This window comes from Dicentrarchus labrax, unplaced genomic scaffold, assembly GCF_905237075.1.
Source record: "Dicentrarchus labrax unplaced genomic scaffold, dlabrax2021, whole genome shotgun sequence".
Classification (NCBI taxonomy): domain Eukaryota; kingdom Metazoa; phylum Chordata; class Actinopteri; family Moronidae; genus Dicentrarchus; species Dicentrarchus labrax.
In genome coordinates, this window is record NW_026136719.1 from 7,007,622 (window position 1) to 7,035,358 (window position 27,737).

At 43.7% G+C, this 27,737-nt stretch overlaps 1 protein-coding gene across 4 annotated transcripts in view; it reads right to left on the reverse strand.

Annotated features, from left to right (window-relative positions):
- The window catches only part of lrp4 (low density lipoprotein receptor-related protein 4), a 561,339-nt gene that overhangs the window by 532,819 nt on the left and 783 nt on the right, over positions 1-27,737 (reverse strand). The window lies entirely within an intron of this gene.

Sequence of the window (27,737 nt, forward strand, 5' to 3'; positions counted from 1 at the left end):
ACTTTACTTTCCTTCACCGTCCTCCCTCCCCCCACCCTCCCGACTAGCTATCACAGATCGTTCTGTGAAGTTTCTCCCTCCTTCTGCAGCATCTGAAGATCTTTACCGTCACACAGAACAGATGCAACCCACTTTAGAGATAAAGTGAAAGGGAAGAAAACTTAAGGATAAGTGCAGAAAGAGTTACAAACCACAGTGCTTTGGAAGAGAGGAGTATGGAGGAGGAACGCTGGCAGCAACAGAGAAACACAAGGCCACTGATGGAATATTCTAAACTTTGATTAAAGATGGATCAGAGCGCAACCAACGTCTTCCACTTCTTGTTCTCCTTCTGTTCTAGCAGGCAAACGGCCTCTCCATAACACAGCACGTTTTCTTTTTAATGTTGTAGAGTAGAAGAAGTGAATCAAGATGATGATGGGGGGGGGCTGTATGCAATGCAAAAGGAAGCGTTTCATGATTCGATGAGCTGGGAGATCAGATGTGTGTGGTGTAAGCAGGCACCGTGCATTCACTGTAACAGCATCTGGGGGAGCTGAACAGAGGAGGATGGTGATGAAGGAGAGGAGGATGGGGAAGCAAACAAACTTGGGTTCTTTCAAAGCCGATGCCATTTCCTCTCTGACGAGGTTTTTCAGAGATATTTTAGTCAAGGCGGCTTTGAGGCAGAGAGGGACGGGCTTCAACAGGATGCCAGCTTCAACGTTATTTTTGTCAAGAGATTTTTTTTCATTTCTTTCTGGCATCTCATACCCCCCCCAGTGACAGAACAGCATCTGCATCTCCACATTCTGTAGGACAACAAAGCAGCTGAGACTTGGAGCGGAGTTTAATGAACAACCTGCTGATCCTCATCAGACCTGCGGGACGACAAGCTGAAACGTCTCGAGTCCCCTCCTCTCTCTGCTGTCAACAGCCGGACAACAAACAGAGCTCCTTTTGTGGATTACTGACCTCCAGACAGGTCGGAGGAATAAAACCTGCAATGATTAAAGGACCTTTTAGTAAATCATTGGCTGCTTTGCATGGCAGAACCCTGTGAAGTCGCCTGAAAGACTGGAAGTGGAGGTGGAGGAACTGAAGAGAAGAGTCGGGGGGGTTATTTTTCTTGCAAGGGCAAGAGCCAGTGAAATGAGATGTGCTTGAGGCTCATTAAAAGGAGAGGGGCTGAATTCATTTAAGCTCCTCTACCCACCGAAACACACACACACACACACACACACACACACACACACACACACACACACACACACACACACACACACACACACACACACACACACACACACACACACACACACACACACACACACACACACACACACACACACACACACACACACACACACACACACACTTCAGAACTGATCAGCAGTGGCCATCTTGGACCTGATGACAAAAACACACGCAGTCCAACACACACGGCTCTCATTAGCTTAACAAAACTGTTGTGTTGGTTGTTCTTGTTAACTGAGAGACAGCCAGCCGTGTGATGTGCGGCACATTTCAGCTTTAAGATGAGGATTTAGATACACTCTCCCTCCTTCGTTTAATTTGCCAGCCTGACATCATGCTCCTGCGCTTCTGATCCGATTAGGCTGTTTGGAGGTGCTCGGCATCGCCGCAACGAGATTTGGATTAGTACCAGCTGAAGATTCAGGTTGGGAAATATACATCAAGTTGTGAGTGTGAAAAACCTTCTTACGGGGAAGGGGAACAGTAGTTTTGTTTTGTCGTGGAAGCAGGTGTGTGCCAGGTAACAAACATATATACCAGGACTGCAAAACTGCTGACCAGTGATGTGTGTTGTTATATCAGCTTCTCTTTGGTTTATTATCTAATAAAAGCTAAAATGCAAAAAGAAATAATAATTCAAAAAGGGTTAGAGTAACACACACACACACACACAAAAACAGGGTGCTCAGGTGTTTAATAGGTATCCAAGTATAATCTGGTTCAGATACCAAACCCGTGGATTAAGTAAATGAAGTTGAGGCCTCTTTGTCCATCTGCCCACTTCACCACTGAGCTGGGAGCAATTAGCCACTTACTGCACTTGTGGTGGGAGACACACACACACACACACACACACACACACACACACACACACACACACACACACACACACACACACACACACACACACACACACACACACACACACACACACACACACACACACACACACTGACAAAAACACACACACACACACACACACAGCTGACCAAGAAACACATGTTCTCTCTCTCATATCTCGTATTCACACACAATCTCTGTCCGTCCGACACACACACACACACACACACACACACACACGTACACCTCATGTCTATCCCATTACAGGAGCCCCCAGGCCCAGCTTGCAGGCTGAAAAGCCCAATTTGTTTATTCCTGTGGGGATTATGAGGAGGGGGAGGGAGGGTGAAATGCATCTAACAGAGCGCAGGGGCCCCTCTCTCAAAGCTCTTTAATTACTGCTCCTCCTCGCCCCCCAAAACGCCCTCCAACACCACCGCCTCCCGGAACTCAGTCACAATGAACTTGAGCTAGAGTTAACTGCACGGCCACTCTCAGAGTGTGCGTGTGTGTGTGTGTGTGTGTGTGTGTGATATAGACAGAAAGGGAGGAAGAAAGAGATCACTAGCCAAACTCCCATCCCCCATATTACACTCTTCCTCCTCCTCCTCCTGTCAAGGCATTCCAACCTCACAGGGGGCCAACACAGGGCAGTGAACTGGGACTAAACCAACAACATCACATCTCGTCCTATCACCACATCACCTGCATATATACCCATGTCAAGAGTAGGATGGCGTTTGGCGGCATTTACGCTTGCATTTGTCCAAACCAACTACCTTCTTAATTCATTCTATGAGACCACTGTTGGCACAGCAGGGATTGTGACACAGAAGTTCCAGCGAGGTTGTCCGCCAAAAAAAAGTTGAATCTGGCTAACGCAATGCAAAGTCATCCTTCACGGACTTGTGTTTGCCAAATTTGTTGCAAATTACTAACCTCTAAAAGTAAAAATGATGCACCATCAATAGTTAACAAAGGAACCAGTGATATCAGGCTTTATCGACTGAAAGCCTGAGCCTACATTATGTCTTATACATGCCGTCATTTAGATATATGTTGCATTCAACATGTACAACACACACACCCATATCCCAATAAGCAGTGCCTATGTAGCTGCGAACATCACATTCATCTCACACCTACGTCAACTGTTTCTGGTTAATGTGGGGACAGTGACTAAAAATCTGAACACTTCTTCTGAAATAGGCTTTGGTGCAAATGTTTGTTTTTTGCACATATAGAGAGGAGCATGAAATGGTAAAAACTCCAATGCTGGAGTGAAAAGGTTTTCACAGAATAAGAGCAATGGATGATGATGATGATAATGATGATCCAATTCATTTGTTGATCTCTAACTGGTTCCATGGATTTTCCCACAATCCTCTGCGGCCCAGAGAGATGCTCCCACAATGCCTGGTGGGGATCTGTGGGTCCCAAACAAAAGCCCCTGGGCAGCCTGAACCACAGTTAAACATGTTAAAGAAACAGTGGAGGAACTCTTTCTGGTCTTTATGCACTCCTTTCTTTCTGTATTTCACTCTCTCTCCCTCTTTCTTTCTCTGACTCACCCCCCAATCACCACCACCACCTTTCTCCTCTCACTTCATAAGGAGGGACAGAGCGGGGAGAAAGGAGACTCTCATCCCACAGAAAAGAGAGGAGGAAGAAAAATAGTGAGTGCAGGGAGGGAGAGGGTCTTGGTGATTGATTAGAGGCAGAGAGGAAAAGTGGTGGAGTCTCACATGAAACACAGAAGCAGCTAGAGATGACTCTATTCACACTTGTTAAAGAGCACTTTCCAAAGGCTTCCTCTCTACACATACACATACAGAAAAAGACTGACTCCTCTGCTCTTAAAGGCACTCTGTCAGGGTGAAAGCAGTTTTCCTCTATAAAGACTCCCGGACCCAAACATATCTCCGAGCCCCGCCAAAAACTAGAGGCTGAATCCAGCCGACTTTCCACTTGCAAAACTGTTCAAATATAGATTTCCACTATGATATAAAGTTCACTATCTGACAAAAATATTTTTACTACAGTACTACTGTAAATTACACAACACCTCACCAGCATGTCCAGAAGAAAAACAAGCCAGTTTTACTTGGCCCCACAAGCCTGTGCTATAAAGAGAAAACTTGAGTCAACCCTTGTTGCATCAGTACGCCATATTATCCACAACTATGTGCTGTTGCTCATTGGTATTTGATTACATCTGGCCATGGTTTTACCAGCTTTGTAACAATTTAACATTTTGACATCCGTTGCGACTGTTGCTAAACCCTATATGACTGAGTATGTTCATAAGGATGCAAGACTGTAAAGCTCCAAAACAGTGGTGACCTCTTGTCTACCCATCTACCCCATGACAGGCTCCCTGTCAGTTTGTGATGATGAAGGAATGAGAACAGGTGGGCTAGTGGCTCCAGACGCATGGACACGGATGTAATCATCATGACAGAGGGATTTGGACCCGGAGCAAGCAGCCTCTCACCCCAGGACATACGATATCTCCTGACATCATGCTGGACTCTCTGTGTACAACATGTGCATGTACATAAATGTCTGGCTTTCTGTGCATGATCCCTAAGTGCAAACCTACAGATGGTTTGACTTTTCGACCACTATCAGGTCAGAAATGAAAATATTTGCTTCTGTAAACACCTTCTGAAAAATACCGCACTCTGAGATGTGAACAGAAAGCAAGTTTTAACATTTCTTTTGTTCTGAAGAAACATACAAACTATTTGGTGATTATTTTCCCTTGACAGCCACGATGGCTTAACATAAAAATAAATGTGTCAGTCTTAGAAAGTTAAACTTGATCAAAAGAAAGTCCATGGGAGAACATTTCCCATATCCTGTGCCAGGGTTGCCCCGAGTTGAGACAAATGTGGGAAATAAACAGGGCTCAAATTCTGGAAAGAAATGTTACAAATGTATCTTTCATCAGTGTATCGCTATTTCTTTCTTGGCTTTATCATCCAGCCACAGGGGAAATATCCAGAGACTCATCATGTTGTTCAACCGGCTAACTATAAGCTTCTCTCCATCCAGCTGAAAGTTCAGGCATCTTTAAACCCAGTTAACTCAACTGCTAGTGATACTGTGTAATCCGGTTTGCTGCTAAAGCGCAGCTTCGGCCACCTAATCCACTCGTAATGGTTTGCCACAACAACCGGTTTCCTTCCTCTTTGCAGCCGATTGGCCTTTCCACTCTTTCTGTTGGTTTGTCCTGCCTTCTCCTCCTCTCTGCATCCATTGGACCTTTAACTTTAGTCTATTTGTTATTCTATTCAGTCTTCAATTTCCTCCTCTCTGACCCTCGCTCACTTATTCTTTCCTTCTTCCTCAGTCTTTTGTCAAAAACAAAAGACCAGAGTTGCTGTGTTTTTCCTCAACGTACATATGGTGGTCTCCAGCTCCAGGACGTCTTATCCAGACGCTGGGATAGGAGACTATCTCTTTTCTATTTGCCTCTTAAGTTACAAGACAGACGATTGTTTAAGCAGAGCTCTGTTCCAGCCAAGCCCTGCAATAAATCTGGGCTGATTTAGACTGCAAAGACAGCTTCCTGGACAGGGCCGTGGCTGCAGGGATACACTGAGATTTGATGGGCTTGATGGTCTGGCCAGGGTTTAGCTGAAAGTGGTGTCAGATAAGAAAATTAAAAAACGAGTCAGAGGTATAATGAATATTTGGGTGGGCGATGTGGTTGAAAGCTTCAATCTGGGTATAAGTAATATGTAACTTTATATTCAAATATATGAATCATTGATATGGTAAATCTAATCTAATCTATTCTGGGGATTTTTTTATGAAAAACCCATAATAGAGAGATAAGCTATCTAAATGGGAATGGGAATTAATTATCATCATCATCATCATCATCATCATCATCATCATCATCATCATCATCAACTGTAAAAAGCCAATACTACCATGGAGCACTCACATTGTCAGAGTTACCTTGGTATAAATGTATACGTGCTGTAGATAAAAAAAATATATATATTTTGAGTATCTGCTGTCCCATCACCAAACCTAAATGAACATGAGCTAATTGAACCTACAATTCTGCATCTGTGAGTATCCATGAGCTTTATGTAGTAGGCGAGGCATCAGGTCATTTGTAGAGCTGGTCAACATTCTGGGGGGAGCTTTGTGATCGATAGGCCTGCCAAGCGGCATTAGTCCTCCTGGCCCACAGGGCCCGTCTCTGGACACAAGAGCACAGGGACTTTAACTCTGATCTTATTTATGAGCGCACAAAGGCTAGCACAAGGGGTCTTTTGGTGGGGCCTGTTCAAACAGTAGGCTGATGCGGATGGGTCTTTGAGGGGGCCGGGCCGCATTGACTCTGGGGAAGAGAGAGCGGCTGACAGGTCAGTCTTAAAGCCTTAAAAAATGGGGCCGGGATCAGGGGGTACTAAGGGAGGGAGAGTGAGGGAGCCTCAGCCTGTTCCCTCAGCTCCCCAGAGACGAGCAGGGGCTTAGAGACAATGAGTCTGCGCTGTGGAGCTAAGGGGAGCCGAGAGGGAGAAGTTAAGGCAGGGAGGCAGGCGGGTGGGGCAGCCGAGCTAGAGAAAGGGCCTCCACCTTGTCCCAGCTGTCGCACAGCCCCGCACAAGTATGCATCGTACCTCTTCAACACTCAGGCCTCCTCGGGGCTCTGCCCCCACGGGCAGGGGAAACAGTGCTAAATCAAGGAGCGACCCAGCCCCCTCTCCAGGCTGGCAGGGCCGGCGCTGATTTGGGGGATGAAGGGCAAAGGATCAAAGCCCTCAGGAGAGGAACACAACAGTTCCATCCAGCTGGACGCTTCCCTCCTGTCACCTCGGTGAGGGGGTGCCTACCAGGGAGCCATTTTGAGGGGGTTGGGGTTTAGTATCATAAACTGCAAACCAGCAGGGCACTTGGTTGTATACCATGTGTGTGTATGTGTGTTTATGTAGGAGGGGGTTGGCTAAAGTCAGATGTGACAGTGTGTGAGCCAAAGCGCAGATCTGTCACGGCTGTCATTGTTGCTTAGCAATGAGGCGAATAGAAGGAGAGAGAGTGAAGAAAGAAGTGAGCAGGAGAAAAGCTAGAACAGTGGGAAGAGAGCAGAGGATAGCAGAGGAAAGAAAACCAAGAAACAGATCAGTAAAGAACAGAAGTGGAGAGCTGGGTGCATGCGTTCTCTCATCTCTGCATGCTAATAAACCCAGGTTCATATTTTCATGCACGTGCCAAGCACATCTGTGTTTTTGTGTGAGCTGACTATGAAAGGTTTCCGAATTTATCAAGCAGCACAAAAAGTTGCCCGGTCATCCAATTTATAGCTGCCTCAACCCAACCGTGACCCCTCACCCCAAGTCTACTGACCTGGAAGTTACATCTATTCGGGGAAGCCATTTCCTGACTCTATAAAGGAGGCAGCGGAACTGAAGGAGACTGAGGGTGAAAATGGAGGGGCAGAATCATTAACTACCAGCACAATGACCACAACTGTGTCCGTGTCCAGCCCAGCGTTTTGGAGAGGTCAGCCTCTAAAGATCTTAGAGCCTCATAGCCAGCAGTACACAGAGCCTTCACAGCTGAGGGGAAAAAACAGGCCTCTGACAGGACTACAGGCAGAGGCAAAGAACGTCTATAAACAGCTGGCCGTGCTCACAAACAACAAAGGAAGAAACTGCCAGGGGCACTCTTTGGTTTTCCAACTAGTAAAAAATGGAGCCAAATTGGACGAGGCACTGCTGTGAGAAGTGTGTACGATAATTCTGGTGTTTCAGATGTCCAAATCAGAACAAATATGAAAAACGCAACATGTTGGATGAATATCAAGGTCTCGATCCGCGGCTACCATCAGCATAATGTTTCCCCACCCCCTGCCCTCCACTCACTGTGCATCAGCTAGCAGTCTTCACAGCTCCACGGCTCAGCATGCAGCCTCAGAGGCCATGAGGTAAGGCCAAACTGGAGACAGAGGCTCTTGTCTGAGCTTGACAATCTAGCGTGCTGGTCCTGGCTTGAAGCTGATCTGGAACTTGGTCTGTCTGTGCGCTCCAATCTCCAGCGCAGTCAAGGTTACATCAAGGACCAGACAGCCAGACTAGACTGAGGAAGGGAGATTCTGGCAAACCTCCAGTCTTTTTACTTCCAGCGCCAACAGCACCTAAAATCTGACCTGCATTCAATCCAAAGTCCAGCATGGCAGATAACATTCATGCTACTCTATCAATAGCGCTGTCCCAATGTCCCTGCAAGGGTTATACACAAAGGACTGGTGTTTGGCAATAGTTCAGATAAGCCTTTGGCAAAGTCAACAGTGTGATACAGAGATGGGTGTGTGTGATGGATAAGAAAGTAATGAAGTGGCAGGATGGGAGACAGGCAAAGGAGAGAAAAACAGAGTGAATGAATAAGTGTTTAGATTCATGTGTGAGGCAGGATTAATCTTCCCCTTCCTTCACCTTTCATTTCACTTATCCCTTTGGGAGTTTGATGTCCATCATCTCTCCACAGAAGCCACTACTTGACCGTTTGGCCATCACTGAGGTGCAGCTGTTAAGCTGGATTTAGAGTTTCGAGTTAGAGGATGACAATGTAGTAATGGAGACTAGCCTTGGAAACTGGACAGCTTTACTGCTGGCAATTTCTCATGTTTTCATGTGTCTGTTTCTAAGATTTTTGATAGTGAACAAAACATATAGAAAGTTGAAGAGAGCCTCAATATTTCTGAAAAAGGTAAAAACTAAAAAGTAAAGGGGAAAGTTTTGTGCTTTTTTCGATACCTTACTTTAAGGAATAAACATGTTTTTTTTACAAAACCCTTTATTCATTTAATGAATGCATCTCAAATGTTAATTGTCTAAAACCATGCAGTCATGCTTGTTTTTTGTACAGTTTGCTAAGACGCATTTCATTTGAAATCTCAGTACCCATTCCTACATGGCTTTATATTACAAAGTGAATGAGAGACTGTAAAAACAATTACTTTGAGGTATAACTCAAGCACATCTGCTATCAGCAGGCCGACATTGAATTATAAATCATTCCTTTGCGAATGGCATCTATGATGGCAACATTTCTATGTCAAGAACATCTCAACAGAGTGACTCAGTTACATGTTGATGGTTCAGCTTCCTCTCGTGAAGCCCACACAGCAAGATATAGATGCACATGTAGAGCCAAAAATGGGATGAGTATATTTAGCATCTCTCGCTTTTGATGTTCTCCCCCTCTCCTCCCTCAGCCTGCTTCTCTCTTTCCCTCTCCCCCTTACTAGTGCCATCGCTTTGCAGATAAGAAGTGCTTCTCTCTCCCAGAGGAATGGAAATATCTGCAAGGACATTGTAAACACAGTAAACAGGGCACAACACCATTAAGTCGCCCATGACTCAGCGCTGGCACAGAGATCCTGTGCTGCTGCACTTAACAGGAGCAGTATACGTGTCTTTAGATGAAGAAAAGTAATTTCAATACAGAATGCGAAGCGTATTCTGTGAGGCAGCAGCTTCCATGTGAAAATAAGCCCAATCGACCTTAGCTACAGTGAACAGTCTTTACACTTGTCACTGCTCTTTGTTGTTCTTGATGATCCATGGCACCTTTCTGTAGCATGGTATGATTTCAGCCCATCTCCTAAAAAATGAATAGCTTCAAAAGGTCAATCTACGGCACTCAAAACACTAAAGCAATGAAAGAAGTAAAAAAGTCTTGATGTGTGTGATGAGGCGGAAAACTGCAGCTTCTCTACAATTAGAACCTTTTTTCTGTATTTGGCTTTATTCTTAGCCTTCACATTAAAAACACACTTGAGCACTTTCAAAAATAATGATGAATGCAATGTGACCTTCTAACTCTATTATGTTGTTTTCTAGATTATTTTTAGATACTGTTCAGCAGCTGCTCCAGCAACATTTAAATAGACCAGACAGCAACAAAACAACAAGACATGTTGCATTTTCAATAGGGGTGGAATTTGAATTCTTTTATTTAGTTTTTTTTGAATAGAAAAAGTCAATGTCTTGCTCCGACTATGCTATCATCCCAATCACTACCAGTATTGTTCTCTCTCAGAGGACATGAAAAGCATTTCTGAATGCAACATGTTAGGGCCCCTTCTCCGGGAGTTTTTGAAAAGCGCTTCTGGGAAATTGAGAAAACCATACACTTAAGTAGTAGATGACGCAGACTGAAGAAGAAAAAGTGGGCACGCAGAAAGTTGTAAATTATTTGGTCAAAGACTAAGCAGTTCAACATAAAAGTTATATAATTGCTGTGTATCTGAGTATGGATTTCTTTTTTTTCCCCCCCCAATGGGGATACAAAATGAAGAAATGCAGCAGTTTTTTAAAGTTTTGGCCCCTTTACTACAAATGATGTCTTTTTCACATTACCATTAACAGTTGCATTAACACTATAAACTGACAAAGTATTCAAAGAGATATTTCTCTAATGTTCTATTGCAGAAACAAATTGTCGTGTACCATGGTGTTTTGCCCTGTTAAAAACAGATTTAACTGTTGGGTCGTAAAGTTGTAAGTGTTCATAAGAAGGGTATCCAGTTAATGGGGCTCGCCTCTCAACACACGCTACACAGCTAGCCCTGACCGTAACCACCAATCTGCTTGGCAAACAACGTCGTTGCCTATTGAAGAGTACAGCAGCAGTTTCAGCTATGTACAAAAGTCTGGCGGTATTTGAAAAATTTCTATCATATGGGAAATGTAAAGCCAGTATGCCTGACCGTCATAGTGAATATTGTCTCTTCATTTATTTATCAATGCTGTAGTTGAGTTGTGCACACACTTTGTCAAATATACAATTCAAATCTTGGAGACAAAATAATCACATTACCATTTTATTTTGAGTGAATTTTTTTTTTTTTTAAATTAACTGAGTTCATGCCCTTTGTGTGATGGTGCACGTTTTAAGTGGATCTGAATGAATTAGGATGATTCAGAAGTGAGTCATGCGTTTGTCTTAGAGCTGTGTCTGCAGCAGTTGTGTCTGGAGTGACTGGGTCAGCCAGTCTGTCGCTGCAGTGAATGGTGGCTCTGTTGCAGAACAGCGAGCCCTGAGCCGTCTGACTGATCAGGAACACGAGGTCAGCACTTGATGTTCCCTGGACATTGTCTCAGTTTTATCTCAAGGCTTCCTCTCATCATGTGACTCACCACTGGCGGTGGCTCAGTATTCCTTTCAGAGTTGACATCTTCGAAAGGTCACCGCAGTGCAAAAACAAATTATGCAAATGAAGAAACTACAGTTATTGTTTATGTTGTCATGTAACCTGCTACAGGGAATCTCTCTGTTCTCTTTACAGGGACCGGCATCCTTATGGGCCACAGATAAACTTAATCTGAATGAAAAGATACAGTCTATGTACATGCAGCAAGTCAGACATTTTTTAAGGTGGTCTTTATTTAAGGCCAGGCTGGGCGTTGGAAGCCATTGCCCACAGTCTTTGTTATGGCATTTGTAATAAACAAAAGATTTGACTTTGGGTGGAGTATCAGCTGGAGTATAGTTATGATGTGCCAAAATATCATAAAGGCCAATTGAGTTTATTTTAAATGTGTATCAACTGAGAGTCACCCAAAATCCACATTTCATCATGCTCTAAATACTAATTCCAGCTGGTCCCATTTGACCGCACCTGACTATGTATGTGTGTGTGTGTGTGTGTGTGTGTGTGTGTGTGTGTGTGTGTGTGTGTGTGTGTGTGTGTGTGTGTGTGTGTGTGTGTGTGTCTACACTGGACCAGATGAAGGACATTTCACACCTCAGTTGCTCTACAGAGAAACTGCTCCAGAAGGTGGATGACAGGTACAGCATCCACCCATTACCCTGACCGTCGCTCCCCTTCCTGAACACAAACCGAGGTCAGAGGCAGTTCAAGGGTAATGGGTACGCCTGTTTGCATTCCAGGGCTGCTTCCATGTTGCTTAAGTGGTCAGACAGTCAGTGTTTGTGAGTCCTGAAGGCACAAAACCTCCGCGTCCTCCTCTGAAGGGCAAAAGGTCATCTGGTGCGGAGGGAAAGGGTTATCGTGGGGAAGGGGTGAGGGTGTGCAGTAGTGAACAAGCACACTCCTCCGCCAAGAATAGCCGTCATCCAAAACCCCTTAGGCAGGAGGAGGAGGCAGCAGGGCGCTGACACCCTACACTTTAGAAAGACTGAGTGGAAGAGGGGGGCGGGGGGTTACAGTAACTGGTGGACAAGTGAGAGCCTCTGTGGCATCCAGTCTTCAAGTAGACACTGTAATGGTAACAAGGGTTGAGTTCTGATAGCTGGTTTCAAATCTTATCAATTATTTAAGGTCCTCCCTCTTTTTGTACTAGCAAAGAGTAATGTACAAAACAATTTGCAATTTAGCTAAAGAGCTAATATGGGATATATCTGGGAAGACCTTGAGTATCAGTATGCATTGAGATTTTTAATGCCAATCTGAGTTTTGAGTTTCAGTTCTTTAAACTTTTGCTTCTTTAAAGTTTTTTAAAGCTCAACCGAAATACATTTTATATGGGATTAGAAAATATTCTGATTTGATAACCAGGTTTACTGTATTGATGAGACCATCACGCAAGCTACAAAAACATTCTGCAATTCCCACCCATTCCTCCCCAGTAGATCAACTGCAGCTGACTTTTAATCAGCTTAGCAGATAAGGAGAAGTAATAAAATGATATCACTCACACCCATCTAAATTAGTATTAAGTGTATTTCCAGATATTCACAGCACCACCCAGCTTAGTGACAGAGGAGAAACTAACAGCAGGAACAAAGCCTTCAGTGCAGCGTGATGCTTGTTGGTCACATACAGTCTCCCAGGCCTCCCTCATAAATCAATGCTATCCGACTGAGGGGGGAATAGAAGAGTGCCAACACTAAATCCAATTATAAAACGGGCTGGCACCACTCAGCCTGATGACGGTGTCTACCTGAACCCCTAGGGGTGACAGCAGAACTGGGGCTGCCAGCTTCAGCTGTGGCAGCAGAGAGGAAGAAAATCAGCAGAGGAAGATGTGTGTGATTTTTTGGAAGTAAATGTGTGTATTTCTTAATCAACAGGGTTAGTTGAGCGGTTCCTGTTTGGTGGGTGTGTTGCTGTGGCACACAGCCAGAGGCACATATCTTAGTAGAGCACTATGGGCGCCAGGCGCCAGCTGAACCTTTTTATTTCGGCCTGCTGCTGCAACTGCCGGGCAACTTGACTGCACCCTGGCACCTGTCTCACATACACCCACAACATGAAAGCGCACACAACAGAGGAAAATGCATGTAGTATGGAAGAGACTCACGTTAAGCTGCATCACCTGTCAAGGATTTACCATGAATGACTGAACGTATGAGAGGGAGACAGCTCTGATATCCTGAAGCGACAAGTCGTGACCTTTTCTTTGTTGCCCTAAAACTAAAACCTTGGAAAGCAGTAGTGACGTACAGTAGCTCAAGACAACTGAGCTGAACTGAAGTTAATGCTTCACCACTGAGTGGGAAGGCAAGAGGTAAAGTAAAAAACCTTGATCTATCCTTTTAGAGCATCATGCACTGCTCTCTTAAGCGAGCAAAAGCTCATACTGTATCCCTATTGGATGAACAATTTCAGAAGCCACTGTGTTTTATGAACGCTGCTCTAAAGTGTGTCCCTGCCTCCCTGCCGGCTGCCAAGGTTACAGCAATCAATTGAGCTTCTCAAGTAGCCTGCAGGAGGACAGGTAGTCAGAGAGGCCACTGACTGACATTGTCAGGAGGTATTTGTAAGTGTGTCCTAACCTGGTCTATGTATAGAATGCACAGGAGGGTGTCTGTGTTAAATCAAGTTCCATAAAGTATATATTGTCCTGTAGGTTCAAACTTAAGAAGGCCACAGACCCAGGTGCGACTAACGGGCAATTACCAGACTAACAGTAAACAGGCTGGTAAGGAGATGAGGTCCAGTCCTAAGACTAGGGATGTCCTCATCAGGTTTTTTAGCCCCTGATCGGATCCAATTTAATGTTAAGTATTTGCCGATACTGAGTTCCGGTCGGATACTTGCACAGTGCACACTTCAAGTACAGTAGAGTTATTAAAATTAATCCAATGTAAGTTTTACTATTAAATAGCTCAAAAAATGCCTGCATCAAAGCTGTTAGCTTTGAATTATTTATTTTTTTATGTTACACATATGTTGTAAATATGTTATAAAATAACAAGCACTCTCTCAATGAACTGTCTGAATTTTGCTTGGTTCCATATTTAATTACTGTTATTACTGTTATTCATGGACTTGCACTTGCAGTTGCATGTTGAGTGAGGCTGCGTCAGATCTCTACCGCTCTGTACTCTGAGCAGGAACAGCCCCGCCCGCGGTGCAACTCCACAGCGGGCGGGGCTGTTCCTGCTCTCTCACACACAGAGCTGCGCACAGTGTGCATGAAAGCGCAAGTAAAAACAGCTGTGTGACAGCTGATGTAAAACGACGCCTTGTGTCATTAAAGCTCAATATAGCCGATACCTATCGGGACATCCCTACCTAAGAGTGCAACATATCTGATAAGGCTTTGATCTGATTCACATCTGACAATATCATGGACTTTTTGAGCCTACATATGTAGTTGTTGGACTGTATACAGCAGGAATTCAGATACCTTTTCAATATGCACCTGAAATCCTCCCACCAAAACATGTGCTGTCACACACAACACTCCTTTTCATATTATCAGCGTCCATCAAAATGGACAGACGCCTCGCTTGTTCTGCATCAATCAATTTTCTGGCAAACCTATCCCGTGTTTGACAACAGGGCTATCTAACATGCTTGCTTTCTGTCCAATTTGGTTTTCTTGGTTGAATTCATGAATGAAATGGTATATTCATTTATGCAGTTCTTTATATGTTCTCTGCATATTAATTTGGATTGTCAGATGTTCAAAGGATTTTCACCAGCATTTAAAAACACAAAAGAAATTCTGCAGCTAGAAAGTTAGCTGTTCATTTCTACCACTTTCTACAGCTTGGCTCATATGGAAATGATGCTGAATAAAACTGAAGCCATCAAACTACCAAGGATGGTGACAGAGTAAAAATGAACAGGCCAGTTTGGACACTGACCAGAGTTTTTCAATAGTCCAGACCAACACCAGCATGCCGCTCCAGCCTAGAGGGCTAGGTCCAGGCCTGGCTTTGATTTAGCTGTGCCCCAGATTTCCTCTCCCTCCCAGGCTAACACCTGGACAGGATCTGTAAGCAGTGCAAGTCTTCCAGATCTGGACCAAAACATCTCTGGCTGCTCTATCCGCAATCACCTCATAACATAGGAGCAATGAATGCACTCAGCATCTGCCACCAATGCAGAGCTATGTAAGAGTCTTCAGGGTTCCCGGTGCTCAAGATTTCTGTCTGTAAAATCTGGAGTAAGAGGGGAACAGCTATAATCATCATAATTTTCTGTGATAACATATGTAAATTGTTGTAGCAAGCCACAGTGAATGTTCCATATGACTTCTAGAAGTGTACCTTTTACTCAGGTCATACCTTTACTGCTCAACTATATCTTGAAAAAGATGCAAACATACTGTATGGATTAGCTTTAGGAAAACCACAGAGCCCCCTGCCTGTTACCGACTGGCACACAGTGCCTGTCCTTACTTCTCTTCATATGAGCCTGTGTAGTCCCTGCCATCTGTGACAACGATAGAAAGCAGACACTAAAGGCCAAGGCCTCCCGTTAAATGCCATTTATACAAAAAAAAAAATCACAAAAGAAGTGGAACAAGCCTTTGAGAGAGCCCATTTTGGGCCATGACTGTGATTTGGAGCAAGCTCTCTAAAATAAATGTGGGCTAAATGAAAATGAGGACGATGTGAGACGATGGATTTTGCCCAACATAGATGGATTTGTCTCTTGATGGCCGATACAATAACTTAAGTAGGCGCTTCTCAGAATAGAAGCCCCATAGATCATCCACCTAGCAACAAAAGTGGAAAATCATGCTGACCCAATTAGTGCCAACTCTCAGCAGAGTATTGTTATGGCCCGCTTAGGTTCACCTCGGTCCAGGCTGATGGTTCCCCCGGTTCTGGTGGAAAGTCTTGTTGTTATTATTATTATCTTCCCCCAGTTTGGCTCCAAGACATAAAGACGGACTTTGGCCCCTGGGAGTGGCTACTACAATCCTCAGGCAAAATCACTGTAAAACTGTATCACTCATTCACCCACTTTTCCTCTTTTTTCTTCCTTCTATCATGTCCACTGCTCCTTGATCATTTTTGACAGGCTTGACAGAATATGATAGGTTAGCCTTCATTGTTTACTTTGTTTTATTTATTTTATGGGTTTTATTTTCTGTCAATGTAGCCAAAAAGATAATCATAATGGCAGAAAAAAATCTATGATTTGAATCAACAAAACATAGATTCTGCAACCAAGGGTTGAACAAACCATCAGCCTAATCAGTTTAATACTTTTTTAAAGTTGCAACCATACAGTAAGTACAGCAGGGGTTTACAAGTTCAGAATAGGCTTCAATCTTCCCTCAATCAAGCATTCCTTACGTTTACGCTGACATTTGAAATAGCCCCTTGTTGTAATCACGGTCCATTCGTGCATGTGATGATGACAGGGAAGTCCAAAGTAAATTAAACATCTTAAGTACAACTTTGCAGATAAACAACACCAAACAATGAAGCTTTTGTTAGTAACGCAGAGCTTCAGTGCTGAGAAGCTGATGTGGTTGTTTGGCAAGAAAGGACAAAAGGTACATTTCACACTTTGTGCAGCAAACACAAGCATGTTGCTTGCATGTTGAAGACACTGGGGGGTACCCGGGCTGGTCCGGTCCAGGGCTTCGAAACTTTTCTATTGATTAATCATGCCATTATATTTTTTAACTGATTATTCATTTTTTTATTTAAACTATAAAATCCCCATCCGGCCGTAAAAGCCTGTCAAATAAGAATGTAATTTATAATATTATGAAAAGGAAAAAAGCAAGCAAGCGCTCATCTTTGAGAAGCGATCGACTGGTTGCTGCAGCACTAGTTATCGATCCCTCAACTGTTTTCACTCTTCAGTTTTTTGTTCTGTGTCCTCTTTGTCAATTTAATGCACAGGAACATAATAACAACACTGCTCTGCTTATTATAAACTCTGGCCATAAAACAATTGTGGTCCCTTTTATGGCACCAACTCTCGATCACTGCACCGTAAACAGTGGACTCAGCCAGCCATGGGCCCTTATCAGGCGCTGCTGAGCTCAATTCTATTCTGAAGGTGCTGTTATGAAACACTGAGTGGGAGTTGTAGTATTATACATAGCTGCCTGTGTAGGCCAACTCTTTAATCAGTCACTGTAATTGCCGGGATGGACTTTGAACCACAGACATATTTGTCTCCGCTTTTCATCCATGGCTAAACAACTAAGGGGAGGGAGGCAGCAAGCGCTTGGGCCCCAGCCGTGTTCGGCTCCTGCCTCGGCCCTGCAAGCAGCCAAGCATGGACAAGCAATGGTGGGGTCACAAACTGAAGAAAGAGTTTTGGCTGAGGGTGGGACAGAGAGGGAGAGACAAGGAATGGAGGGGGTGGAGTGGCTCAGAAAGAAGGAAGAAGGGAGTGTAGAGGCGGCGAACGAAGGGGACATGATGGTACACAAGTCCCCAGTGGCAGATTGAGTGCTTTTAGGAGCCCAAACAGGGCTCTCCTCTGAATACTAAGGCCTTTCATAGAGGCAACACTGCTACAGAGACACAACTCCAAAGGCTCTCCTTTGAGGCCCCAGCGATATATGGGGCTTTCAACTGCTTGTGCAAGAGTAGGTCTAATTGGAAGTCGAGGCTATAGAAGGAGGGGGTTAGAGAAGCGGGAGCAGAAGAGCTAAGGAGAAGAAGAGAGGCAAGGAGGGGTGCTTGATTTAAGAGGCCATTGTTTTAACAAGTACATTCTGCCTCCCCCTCCTTTCTCCTCATGGCCTCCCCTTCAGATGCCCACACTCCACAGAGTCAAAAGGCGGCGTTTAGCCCCTGTGAACGAAGAGGGGCTGGGCTTGTTTTGACACTTTGTCCTCCTTGGCTTCTGTGAAAAGGCCCCGCTTCTATGGGCCACTCGAGTTCATTAGGGAGTGCAGCGCTTTCAGTTGCGTCCCCATTCCGGCTCCAGACCTCAATGGGGCCTCCAAAGCCCTTCAGTGTTTGTATAATAAAGACCCTCACCACCTCCACAACTACCACCTCCATTTCCTTCATCACAAGCCCGGCTGAGTTGGTGTCTGTAGGGTAAGGGTGCGCTGAGAGAAAATGGTGAAGAAGAAAGAGTGTGGGGGGGGAGGATGTGTAGAAGAAGCATAAGCATGAAGGCACATGGCAGGGAAGGAGTATGCGGGATAAACATTTTCCACCTCCCTGAAGTATGAAGTACACAGGTACAGTGCTTCACCAAGCATCAACTATGAGGAAAGCGCAGTCTCTCAGGTCAAGCATTGTGTGTTTGTTTGTGCGTGTGTGCGTGTGTGTGTGTGTGTGTGTGTGTGTGTGTGTCCAGAGTTGGGTTTCAACTCTCAGCTCCCACACTTTCAGGTGACATCACTGTGCGTCAGTATCGAGGGGACAAAAGTGAGAGATGTCACTCTAGAAGGGCAAAGACACTCTGAGATCATACGAGCCCCGAGGAAGTCTCAGCTGCCTGTGTGTGTGTGTGTGTGTGTGCATGAGCTACACATAAATACTGTAAAAGTGAGGAACCCCATTGTAAACCTCTTTCTGCTAGCTAGTAGTTAGCTACCTATTATATTGTATGTTCACATAGCCATTAAAATGTATACAGCAGTCCCTGTTGTTATTATGAACTTGGGACCACTAAAGGTACATTATGTTACGCAAGCTTCAGTTACATGCATAGGATCTTTATTATGTTTCATAAGATCTCGTGTTTGGAGAGTCCTTTGTCAGATGTCTAAAAGGTATCGACATACACATTTTGGCAAATCAATAGTTTGCTTTTACAAATGCCTAAGGCTTAGACATTAGGCTGTTATTAAAGTTCATAGGTACATTGTGCTACACGACGCAATAAATAAAAGGATTGCTTCAGAATTGGCATGGGCATTAGGCAATCATCTCATGTATATGCTCATCAATCAGCACATCATGCTATATAATTTTGTGTTTCTAGAGACGTAGCCTATTGAACCTTTCACTACTGGGATAGGGTTAGGCTGGTGAGTTTGACTGCGGTTTCTTTGGACATGTTTTTAGTTCCATAGGTGCTGCAGCGTGCCTCCTACTGGTTTCAACAGCTAGAAGGACATCAGATACACAGCAGGTGCTCCCCTGCAGTTGTAGAATCTCCGCGAGGTGTTTGAGGGAAAGGCGACACTGATACACCATGTGCTCATACTGTACACAGTGTGATCCAAAAGTCACCCAAGTCTGTTCAGCTGTTTTTCTATAGAGCTGAGCAACATATCAATGTCAGCTGGTATATGGACAGCAGCAAAACATCAGATTTGAATGAGAATGTTGGACACTAATTAACTTAATCACAGTCATCAGCCACAAACAACTGTTCAGATGTCCTTCCCTCCTGTTATAGTCATTCCATTCATGAATACAGTTCCTAGACAAAATGAAAGAATTATTAGCTCCATTCCTCTGTGAATTTATATATATATATATATATATAATACTGACGTTGGAGAACTACAGGATTCACTTATATGCCACTACATAGATACATTTTTAAGCTCCACTTTAAGTCCATTAGGTTGCTAATAGTGTAAATTCACAGACAGGATTTGTTGATGTGTTACAGGATTTCAGTGTGTGTTGAGGAGAAAAAGTGCTGAGTTAAGCGTGTGGGGGGTCTCAGTCAAATCATATCACACTCTAATCTTATCTGAAGCCCGAGATGGAAGCTGTGAGTGTTTGTGTGTGTTCCTGAACATATGGTTGAACAGGCTGTTGCCTGCAAGCCTGCATACAGGCATGTTGAAGGAGGTGAGGAGCCTCCATTCAGACACCTTTTGGAGGTGATCTATGAGACAGCTGCAGGCCCCCCATCTGCAGGACCCCCACTGGTGAGCAGAGAGTGTGGGCAGAGCAGTTAAAGACAATGAAGCAACCTGGAAGAGTTTAAGATGCTGGGCATGAGAGGAGCAGAAATATGTTGAGAAAAACTGAAAAAGAAGGAAAACAATCCCATGTGTGGCAAAAAGGACAGAAATGATATTTGCCGCTCTGAGTATCAAATACTCACCACCCGTAGCTTTGAAACGTGGCTCTGAAAAGTTTGCAGCTTACTCCAGAACTTGTAGTCAGCTTAGAATCACAAGTTGCAAAATATGCTACTCACTTGCCATGCTATTACTTGTTTGTGAGAAAACAGGAAAACCTAAAATTGAAAATGTTGCAAATTTCTAGTTAAGCAACAATTGTTTGCAACGTATAGATTAACAGAAGAGGAATTAATTATGCTGCGGGAATGGTCAGAAAGGTGTGTGTTTCGGTGCCTTTTCTTTTGGTGCCATGATTGTAACTGTTGTGAATCGAAACTGAAGGAGGAAGGAACGTGCAACAAACATTTCGAAGCCTGCAGGCAGTGCGTGTTTAATCCTTAAAAGCATAGATTTTCATTGACTTGATTTTCAAGAAATGCCAAATGCTAATAGAAAGAAAGTGTGTGTGTGTGTGTGTGTGTGTGTGTGTGTGTGTGTGTGTGTGTGTGTGTGTGTGTGTGTGTGTGTGTGTGTGTTCAACCACAGTTAGTAGGCTGAAGATGAATATTGTAGAGAAACAAAAAACAGTCACAGCTCTGACATCAATTAACTGAAATGGTCTCATCCCTCTCCTTCCATGGAGCTGCATAGAGGGCAGGCTGTTTGTGAGCTATGGCAGAAAGCATGTATCCATGCGCCACACACACACACACACAACACACACACACACACACACACACACACACACACTTAGTCCATGACCTCGGCATAGTGAATGAGGCCATGTCCAGTTAGTTGGGAAGCCTGTCCGTCTCTCTAGTTATTTATATCCTATAAGCAGCTGGGTACTGTAGTTTTTAACAAACATTGCTCAAACAGTGAAACACTGAGCAATTGTTGGGGACTATTTTCAGCAGCAGATAAACATACATTTGGTGTTCTAGAGAGTATTTAGCGACACTAGTGTATATGCAGTACTGAGATAAACAACAGTGGTAGTATGGAAATAAAAGAACATGTCACCCAGTGTTATTGTGCGGCTCGTTGATGCGTTTTAAATAGTTTTGGAGCTCAATGGAACATCGACATATTTCCAACTTTTCTAAGAGCTTAGAAAGTGTGTTTGCTCACAATCTTAAAAGATAATCTTCCATCTAAGGAGTTCCAACAGTTGTTAAGCAATGATCATCAAACAGAGGGATATTAATGATTGATTGCCGTCTATAAAAAATTAAAAACTTTGGCAAGTGGCCATTCATTTCTAAGATTGATTGGACACCCCCTCCCCAAGAAAACTGTCCTGCACTGACAGATCATTCAGATGTTTCTATTGCCCACACACAAAGTCATCTCCAGGCCATATGTTTCTCTGTGTGGCCCACTGTGCAGTTTCAGCCATTAGACACGCTGAAAATATGGCTGCACCAATTCCCAGTCGCTACTCAGTAAAGGCTGAACCCATACAGACACTGGCATCAGACAAATGTCTTCTTTTTGTTTGCAAAGAACATCCCATGATGTCTTGGTTACCGAGACAATACACAAGAATAAGTGGCTTATTTTTAATGCATGGCTGAAACCACACTCAGGGATGGAAAGAGGCCTTTTATCACAAAAATCCACCGAAGCCACGATCATTTCACACTGATGACTTCTTCCAAATTTTCCAGAATTTCATTAACGTTCCTGTAGATGCCCCGCCCCACCCCCCAAGTCACAGCGAGAGAGAAGCGAAGCCTCTGAAGAATTAAGTTACTATGGATCTGTACGAGTGTGTGTCCTTCAAAATGTCTTTGTGTCCCTGCCCCCTCCCCTGGTTGTGCTCAGACAGCGAGTCTCCAGCCCTGCTTATCTTTCTGTCCTCTACAGCAGACCCCCGCTGAGACAGAGAACCAGAGTTTATTACAGCCTCCAATAATCTGCCACCCCCGAGGAACTCGGATTCATGCTACATGGCCTAAAAAACGTCAAACGTCTCTTTCAATACCAAACTTCTGCAGCGACGTGGCCTGAATTTCATATCACAAACATTTTTACAGTAAGAGTATCACAGTACACTTCTTGTACTGGTGATGTCATTTAACAAACTTCTACCCTGTGGGCATATCTCTTGTGTTACCTGAGGTTTCACATTCTGATTTTATTGTCAAAAAGTGATGGGAATCTGTCTTTAGGACTTTATTTGTTCTAATCCCTCAAACAAGAAATGTTCATTAAACTGAAACCAACAATTTTTTAATACACATTTTGAAAATTTGGTTGCTGGTGTTACCAGCTCCAGATGACAATGGACCACATGTATACTGTATATAAATATAATATATAATATACACTCTGATGGCCAATCTCTCCGCCACTGGGAGCAATTCAGGGTTTAGCGTCTTGCTCCAGGACATTTCTCCATGTGGACAGGAGTAGGTAGGGATCAAACCACCAAGCCTATGATTAATTGTGACCACTCTACAATCTGACCCGTAGCTGCCTGTCAACCCAGTTCTGATTGATCAACTTAAAAAATGTTTTCATACTGTCCTTGGCCAGATGTTAAAATGTATATTCATTATTTAGGCTTTCTTTTTGACCAAGGAGCTAAACTCCACTTTAAATTTCCTCAAACATCAGGTAATTTAAAAGAACAAATGCACATAGGCTAAGTGGCAATCAATCATCATCCGTGTCGTGTGTGAAAGCAGCACCAAAGTATATCAGAATTAAAACCCACAGATTTCCAGCAATGGATCGTTTCTGTTGCTACACCGCTAACCGTTCTCTGCAGAGGGCTGCCAGTGGTTGACATTGTTTGTTTGCTTGCTCGTGTTCTCTCAAAGCAGACATCTGTGACATATATTAGCGCTGTGAACATAATTGAAATGGGCCCCGGGGCCATGGCATCATGTTCTGAAATCAGACACGACCCCAAAGACGAGTGCCCGCCCAGGGGTCTCTCGCAGTGGAGGCCGGCCTCGCAGGGGGAGAGAGCAAGGTGATTTATAGGGAGGTGGAGGAACATGAGGAGAGGAGGGGCGGGGGAGGGGGTTTCAGGTCTGACATTTATCCATATGGGAATGTTGGAAGGGGGGGCTTTGAATCAAGTAATCATAGGTTACCTCCACTGCTACCTTGGAGGTGCAATTCCATCCCCTCAGCAGAGACACACAAAGCACACTGGGGGTATCAGGTGGCCCAGTCTGCCTTCCCCTGGTGAAAGCAAAAGCCTGGCTGACACCAACCTAACCAGCTAGACCAGAGGAGGGCACACACACAGTCATTCAGGACACAAAAATCACATGCACTCATCCAACACAGCAGCTCCAGTCTCAGATCCATTAATGAAACTTTCACCCTCGTCCTCCCCCTGAAGCCCCTGAATAGCTTCAGTAAGTAGCCAGAATGGAAGGTGAATGTGCATATATGCCAAAACAAACAAAGCTTGCCAGGAGTACAGACAAAGGAGTCCCGTTTCATAGATGTTAAGCCACGGCCACATCCTCCCAAACAACCTTTCCCTGTTGGAGGAAAGTATTGTCGCCTGCCGAGTGGAATCTGTACCAAAAACAACTCGTGGCATTCAATAAATCTGTCTGTAGGCTGAGTTATTCTGTAATATCAACATTGCAACACCATTAATACCAACACAATTACTCTGAGGACACTTAATCAAATGTGGTGTTGGAGCTATTTTGCAAGACAAAGTCATAAATTAACATTCTAATGCTTGCTGGGTACGCAATACCACGCCTGAAGGTTCTGTGAGAAGGCCACTAGTGGGAGTGTGTGTTGGTCCAGGATAAGGAGGGCAATGTCAGGGGACTAATCAATCCGAGGAGGGGATACAGGCGGCAGCGAAGGGCACAAAGGCCGGCAGCAACTTGAACCACGGAGCAGAGCACTAGAGCGAACACAAGGCCAAACTCCCCACCTCCCCTTTTCAACCCGCTTTCTGCCTCTACTCTACGCTGGTCTTACATTTGTGATTTTCTTATTTGAACTTCCTCTGTTCACCTTTTAATCACCACTAGTGTTGACATGATTAGTCGACTAGACGATCAAAAGAAGGTTTCAACAACATCTTCAATAGTAACGAATTTGTGATGTGGTCAAGGAACCATCCAAGAAGTATTCCGCAATAAATGACAACAATTAGGAATGACAAAAGATATATCGTGAGACAGTTGAATTGCAATATAAATACGTAAAGATTCAAATCGGTGAGTCGTAAAATTAATCGTGATACTTTACACAGCAGAGGGTGGTATCTACTTTTGACTTTGCTTGTTTGATGTCCTACGTCACTCGTGTCAGTAGCTGTATCAAGGTGCAAAGACATCAGTTTCACTGTAACAAAAACAAGGAAATGTGCTTTATTTTGCACAGTTCATACCCCACCTCAAAAAATAAAAAGGAATCTTAAAATGAAATATAATAAGAGAAAATATGTTTCGTAGATGTTTTTGTAGTCAATGTCATTTTGTAAACACTAAATTGTGAGAAAAATCATATCGTGAATCCAGTATCGTAAATTGTATCAAATTGTGAATTAAGTGTATCAATAACAGTCTTTATTATTCCACACATTTCAGTCAGTATTAAAACTTTTTTTTAGGTTTGATACCCATCCCTACCTGTCTCTAGTGATCAATTTACAGTTATTCATGGAAATGAATATCATAGCTACCTAGACCACAGCCATACTCATTAAAATGAGCCATTAGCTCTGCAATTTTTCCCCAAAGGTTAAAGGTTTGTATCAAAGGTGCACTAATTTTTTGATGTTAGAAAAGGTGCTCTTTACTTCAGGTGAGGTGAACTGTCTCTGCTAAAATACACAGCTGGATGCTCATTTCGGCAATTTATCAAGTAAAAATTCAAAACATACACCACTTTCAGCGTCTCAAAGGTGAGGAGGTGCTGCTTTTCTCTGTGTTATATCTTTTTTAATTGAATACATTGGTGTTTGGTGCTTTCAATTGGACCAAACAAGCAATTTGAAGATGTCGCCTTGCGTTCCGGGAAATTGCAATGGTTTTTTTTTTATGATGCAAATAATCACAAGTTGCAGCCCACTTCTTTTCCTAGCGTTTTACTATCATCATCCACATCCTTCTTCTTTGTTTGGCTGCAGCAGCTAAAACCAACGAATCCCACTCGAGGAAGGAGTTTTTTGGACAGTTGCCCAGCTGTCAGATTCATACAGCAGCACTGTCTCAGTTCAGCTTTGCTTAGTTCTGCAAGACCAGGATCGTCATGCAAGTTGAACATTTCATCCCATCCCCACTGGGATTCTGGATTCATCTGTCAATGACGCTTTACTGTAAGCTTAGATGTGATCTAATATGCAGCGATGCCTTCAGTGGAACAACACTAGAGGTTCTGAGTTAACCTGTGAGTCCAATCGATAGTTGATTAGTGAATGCGGAGTGTTCAGTGAGGATCGTAGGAGTGGGTGAGGGGTCATCCTATCCCAGACGACATCATTAAACCGTATAACACACTCTCCAACACGCCATTAGTCCAACTCAGCCCATTAATACAAGGCCACTAGACTTGGCTGAGAAGGCATTTTGACCTTAGACACATGTTGGAGCCTCTCTCTCTTCTCTCTCTCTCGCTCTCTCTCTCGCTCTCTCTCTCGCTCTCTCTCACCACACACACACACACACACACACACACACACAGGCAGTGTAATAAATCGTAGCCCCGGGTCATCTACTGTCTGTTGGGACTGGCGGCTGGCCTTTATAATGCCATTCACTGTACACAACTTAGAAATTATAGCCTATACCAGTCTTTCCATGAACCCATAATGTATATCGTATAATAAAAGAGTCGAGAAAATAAACAGCCGATATGTCAGGGTTAGATCCATATATCATTTTTGTGCTTTGAACATTTTGTTTACTCAATTAATTGTTCAAAGATATATTTATCTATGCTGGTTTTTCATGTATCCTAAAGTTTCCCAACCACTGGATAGCTGTGGTATGAGAGCCCGTCTTTAAGAGCCACTAGCCCTAAAATAATGTCATTAGTGCGAGTCACTGTCACATGAGGGTTTAACAGGAGGGTTTAAATGCTATTTTAGAGGCTTTTCTACCCTGACAAAAATAAAACTCTGAGAGAAAAATGTTATATTTGGAATTCCTGGCAAAATTTATAGATCCCTTGAATAGAAAATGAAACACCATCTATCAGCTGCTTCAGCACCAAAAGAGGCACTGGCCTTGTAAAAACCGGCATCAGTTGATACGCTGTGTGCCACAATGGAAAATGCCAACAGCAGCAGCGCACACTCATGCACAACAGACAACGATGTGTTTAAGACATCATACAGGCCCAGCAGACTTAATTGCTTTATGACAGAACAAGTCCATAATCAAAAGAGGACCCCCACCCCCCCACCCCCCCCCCGCCACAGATAAAGAGGGGAGGCGGGGGAAAACGTTGATAACTACATCTGAAAGGATGAAAGACCCTACTATAAATAGGATGTGGATCATCGAGAGGGGCCTTTGTTTTCAATTGGATATCAAATCTTATCAGGCTGACATTCTAGCGACAGTCTCTTGGTGACATTTTGGACTCATCACAATTACAGCAACCTCCTTTTGAGGTCCAACCAGCCAATTTACATTACTTTTTTTTTCTTCTATCCTTTCGGGTAAATCATTTCATATCATGTCAGAGGGCACAGCACCCATGTGTATGACTGTGTGTGTGTGTATGCATGGCAATTAGCCCTGTGTGTGTGTGTGTGTGGGTGTGTGTGTGTGTGTGTTTAGAAATAGCTGGGTCCTTGCATTCCAGCGGCTGTTCTAACATGTTGTAAATACAAGGTGTTAGAGAAAACATAGGAAGGGGGTGGTGGAAATCACTCAGACCTATTACAAGTGCTGCTGGGGTCGTGAGGACTGGGATGGGGGGGGGCAGGATGTAGGTTATCATAGATAAACAACCCGATTCACCTGCAATCACAGCCAAGAGCAGTGCTTGGGGTTTTTTTTCCCTAAACTGAATGGAAAAATAAAGGCTGCATCCACCAACATCCCGGGTTTTGATTTAAGTTAGTGGATCGTTTGCGTAACAGAGACAAGTGAAAAGTGCATTTTTAAGTAACTTTACAGAACTTTCTACCAGTTTATAACCAATGCAAGAGGCACAAAATCCATCACATATGCTCTTTCTTACATTTCATGTCTCATTCTAAGCTTCTACACATCCAAGACGAATAACAGCATTCTAACTGATTTCAGATTTGGGATTGTACATCAACCGGGAGTGATTGCCACATTTGCCTCAGTGTGGAGAGATGACAGAACATCATGCATATGCATACACACATACAGCCTAACCAGCATGTAACACCAAAACACTACTTGCAAAATCTTTCATAAACCCATATAATCAGTTTTTTTTATGCACTGCAAAATGTAATACCCATACAGCACGTATAGCTGTGTATACAGGATAAATGGGGGTACA